Here is a 5,783-nt window from a genome sequence, read left to right as displayed (position 1 = left end):
AAGGATTATATGCATGTATGCACTGTATGTATGTGTCGTGCGTATGTATGTATATCGATATGCGCTTCAAATTGTCTGACCATGTCGGAATGTGTTAAGTGATCGACATATATACCTATATACATACTCATTCACACACACATACACTCATACATTAATACCTACATGTATATATACTTACACACACAAACATGCATGCATACTTACATACTATATACATACACACATATATGCACACATAAACACATGCATGCATGCATACGCACATAGAAACATGTACCATATATATATGTCTGTAGAGAGAGAGAGAGAGAGAGAGAGAGACAGACAGACAGACAGATAGATAGACACAGAGTGAGAAACAAGAAAGCTATATATAAACATTCTAATACATAACGGCATGGATTAATACATGTACATACATACATACATACATACATACATACATACATACATACATACATACATACATACATACATACATACACACACATACATACATACATACATACATACATACATACATACATACACACATGTATAACATACTGACACATATGCATAAAGATATTACATACAAGTACAGATAGATAGATAGATAGATAGATAGATAGATAGATAGATAGATAGATAGATAGATAGATAGATAGATAGATAGATAGATGGATAGATATAATCATTCACACTTGCATACACTTATACAGATGAAACACAAACGCATATATGCATATATACACACTTATTCTCTCACACACACACGTATTACACATAATTTATCTCTGCATCGCCACAAATACAAACTCTTTAATTTATTTCCCCTCCCCCTCTCAGCTTCTTTCCCTCTTACCACCACCACCACCACCACGTCATAGAACCTCCCCCCTCCCATTTCTCCTCCGCCTTCTCTCCCTCCCTTCCTCTATTGTCTTCTACCCCATTCATCACTTGTCTCCCCCTCCCACCGCCGCCGCCACCACCAAAACTCCTCAACAGCCCCACCCCACCCCTTCACCTTGTATTCTGCCACTTATTCAGGCATGTAATGGATGTTTGAATATGTAAGTTATGTGTGTGGATTTTCTATATGTATATAGATATATATAATATATATATATATATATATATATATGTGGGTGTGTGTGTGTGTGGTGTGTGTGGTGTGTGTGTGTGTGTGTGTGTGTGTGTTGTTGTGTGTCGTGTAAGTGTGTGTGGATGCATATAGATAGATGCATATACACAGTACATTTATATGTACATATATGTATTTATATATGTATTTATATAAATATGGATATGTATTTATATATATATGCATGTATATGTATTTATATATATATATATATATATATATATACATATATACATATGTATATATGTATATATATGTATATATATATATTCACGCATATATACATACACACACATAAACACACACACATACACACACACACAGATATATATATATAGTGAAGCCGCGTGGTTACGACATTCAGCCCACGATCGTAAGGTCGTGAGTTTAATTCCCAGCGACGCGTTGTATCCTTGAGCAAGATGCTTTATTTCACGTTGCTCCAGTCTACTTAGCTGGCAAAACTGAGTAGTACCTTTATTTCAAAGAGCCAGCTTTGTCACACTCTGTGTCATGCTGAATCTCCTTGAGAACTACATTAAGGATCACACGTGTCTGTGGATTGCTCAGGCACTTGTACGTTAATATCACGAGCACAAGCTATTCCGTTGATCGTATCAGCTGGGGCCGCGTCGTCGAAACCAACGGAGTGCTCTATATATATATATATATATATATAGATAATATATATATATATATATATATATATATATATATATATATAATATATATATATGCATATATATCTATATATATATATATATATATATATATATATATATATACCTATATAATACACAGATATATATATATATATATACACACAGACATATATATATTATATATATATGCACATATGTGTGTGTGTTTGTGTATGAATACTCATCTGACAATGGAAAACGGGCGTTAAATAATGATGATGATAATTCACACTCATATGTGTATACATATATTACATATATACATGTATGCATGTATATATATATATATATATATATATATATATATATATATATATATATATATATATATATATATATATATATATATATATATATATACGTGTATATATGTACGTATATGTGTACATAAATATATACATACATATGCATGTGTAAGATAGATACATACATCCATAATACATCCATCCATACATAAATACATACATACATACATACATACATACATACATACATACATGCATGCATACGTACGTACATGCATACGTATGAGTGCATGCGTGCATTCTTGCGTAGATACGCAGATATATAATATATATCCATGATATTTGTATGTATGTGTGCATGAATGGTGTGCATGTCTGTATGTACGTGTGTGTGTGTAAGTGTTTTTGTTCGTGAGTGTGCGCATGAAAGTACGCTATGTGTTTGTGTGTGCTGTACCTTGTTTGGACTAATATAATCTTCCTTAATATCTCTTTAATAAACATATAACAACTCATTAAAATCCCAACTACTGCATATTTTCATTTTCAAATATTTCATTATCGGTTTCAATAATTTTTTCTAAAAAAAAATTCAATTATTTACATCAATTTTCTAAATTTGATTATTTCTATTACCAAGCTAACCCCTTCTCCCATCTCGCTGTTTCTATCGTTTAATTGGTTTCGTTCAAGTTGATGCCTTAACGACCTACAGCACTTGAAGCACAGGACATAGCCCCTAAAGAGATGTTTTTAAACGTTTGAGAACTCTCAACGTTAAATCTAACATGTAATTTTGAACGTATCAATGTATTTTAAACATTATTTTTATTGTATCTAATTCATACACACTTAGACTATAATAAACATAACACACGTATCTGTGTGTGCATTTATGTATGTTTATACTTACATGTATATGTGTATGTGAGAGAGAGAAAGAGAGAGACGGCAGAGAGAGAGAGGGCAAAAACAAAAAAGAACACATCAAGAGGGGCAAGTTTTAACAAAGGAGTTATTAATATAACGCTCGAACAGAACGAGAAAGTTTCTTTAACGTTTCGGACTCAGTTCTTTGTCTGAAGAACAAAAAAGAGGAAGTCATCTGTGTACTTAATGTATATCATATGGACGTGCTTTGCTTAAAAACACAATACACAGAGACACACATACACACACACAAATACACACACACACACACATACACACATATATCGGAAGCAGATGAAAATAGTCCAGCAGCTGGTGAGAATGCTAGATTCACATTTATGCCTAGCTGAGCGTTATCAGTAAAACGTACTCGCAGCCCGTATCAGACTAAGATGGAAAATTTTTCGCAACGAGCATAAGAAAACTGAATGAACAATCACTGGTGTTGTAAGTAGCTGTCCGGCTTAATAAAAGTCCGTTATATGCAGGAGCAGTTTTAGGAGATATTTATTAGATTAAAAGAGTTGCTATTTCTGGACAAATAATAAATGTGCCCTTTTAAAGCCTAGCCAGGCTCATGGGCCAGGTTTCCCGGTTTCTATGGCGTATGTCTTCCCCAGTTGGACGGGACGCCAGTCCATTGCAGCGTTACTCATTTTTGCCAGCTGAGTGGACTAGAGCAACGTGAAATGAAGTGTTTTGCTCAAGAACACAACGCGTCGCCCGGTCCAGGAATCGAAACTGCAACCTTACGATCATGGTGCTGACACCCTAACCACTAAGCCACGCGCCTCCACTTCTGGACAAATACCGCAATAAAATTTACTTTTTCGCGATGTATTTACATTAAATATGATATATAGAACGTCATCTTAATACGAGCGAGCTGCCGGCACAAACTACAACGGTTCAGACAGCAGATTTAAATGAGGCTCGTAGTGGATCTGTCGGCACAAACTAAGCTGGTACAGTCCAAAAGTAAGCTCTCAATAGAAGAGTTTGGCGACACAGTAAACCCGTAGATTGACGATTTGTCTATTGGATCTAAAGCTTTGTTGCTGTCAGTTCTAACAACATTGCATCTATAGATGAGTCACATAACTGAACAAGATTCCTGTATATGGAGTTCTTTAAATTAATATTTACCTCCACTTCTTTTCATTTTCTGTAGAATTCTTTTCACACACAACTTATAATATACATGAATTTCTCTTTCGCTCTCTCACATTCCCAATCTCTCTCTCTCCATTTTACTCTGTCATTACTGTTGTCTCCCTCACTCTATCACACTCTACACTCCTGTTATTTTATCACGTCACGTCTCTAATTCCACTCCGCTACCGCAGCAGGTGGTCCATGTTTTGATATATAAATCTACAATTGTATGCTTTCGCATGTCATTGCTTGCGTGAGTTTACAAATTAGAGTTTGGTTATAATTAGTTATAATTTAAACATACTATATATATGTAACATACGCGTATAAAGATATATGCCTTTGTTTATGTCTGTTACTGATATGCACTATTTATATACATACCAACATACATACATACATACATACATACATACATACATACATACATACATACATACATACGTACAAGTCAATGACAACCTACTCTTTGTAAAAATTAACAAACATATAATCCGAGTGATCCTTCTATTTAATGATAGAAGGTTCTATTTAATGATAAATTGTTTTTATATAATAACTTCACATAACAGCATATGTCTATATATTATGCAAACGCATATATATATATATATATATATATATAATATATATATATATATATTATATATATATATTTCTATATGTATATGTATATAGTAGTATAGTTGTGTATATATGTGTGTGTGTATGTATGTAGAAGATATGCAGATAGATAGATAGATAGATAGATAGATAGATAGATAGATAGATAGATAGATAGATAGATAGATAGATAGATAGATAGATAGATAGATATTCGGCGTTACGTCTCATGTCAAGTTGTCTATTGTTTGTGTTTTGGTTTTTGCTGTTTTGTTGGAATTCTTTTAAGTGGGCGTTGATTTTTTCAATTGCTTTTTTTTTTTTTGTTACGTTAGAGCATGTCCGAGATGGGCGCAGGACGACGAGGCGGTCCTGCATGCACTCGTCCAGTGCTCGAGCATTGCTGACTTGTGGGTTTATGACGAACACCTACGGCTGTCAACTGAATCCACCGTGAAGATCGCCCCGCCACCTTCCTTGAACCTAGAAGGGAAGCTTGTGTTTATATGCCTGGTGACCATGGCGAAAGAGGTTGTATGGTGGACGAGATTGAAGAGGCTGAAGACAAACACTTTTCTCTTTGGCCAATCCCTGATGAACTTCTTCAAGTTTCACTTGAAAAGGAAAATAAGGGTAGAGAGGGGAGTGTTGTCTTCTAGCCAATTTGCCGAAAGGTGAATGAAAGTGGCGAGAATGGAACGGGTAAAAAGGCCTGCCCTGAGTATACGCCTGTAATTAGGAAAAAAAGAAAGAAAAAAAGGCACCTACCCCAAAAGTCAGGGTACCTATGGGTTTTTTTAAGGGTTTTTTCCATGAGGAACCTTCGAATGTCTTCTCCCGATTGAGGATCACTCATTGTTGATCTTTTAATTTTTTTCGTTTTGTTTACACGCAAAACCCTCACAACACCCACTCACACACGCACACACACAAACAGTCTTTGCTTTTGTCTTGTACTGTCCATAATGTTTTTCTTAATGTAAACCTTTGTGATTAATAAAGGAATCATCATCCTCATCA

Source organism: Octopus sinensis, linkage group LG2, assembly GCF_006345805.1.
Source record: "Octopus sinensis linkage group LG2, ASM634580v1, whole genome shotgun sequence".
In the NCBI taxonomy this organism is placed as follows: Eukaryota; Metazoa; Mollusca; class Cephalopoda; order Octopoda; family Octopodidae; genus Octopus; species Octopus sinensis.
Note: the sequence above shows the minus strand (reverse complement) of the source record.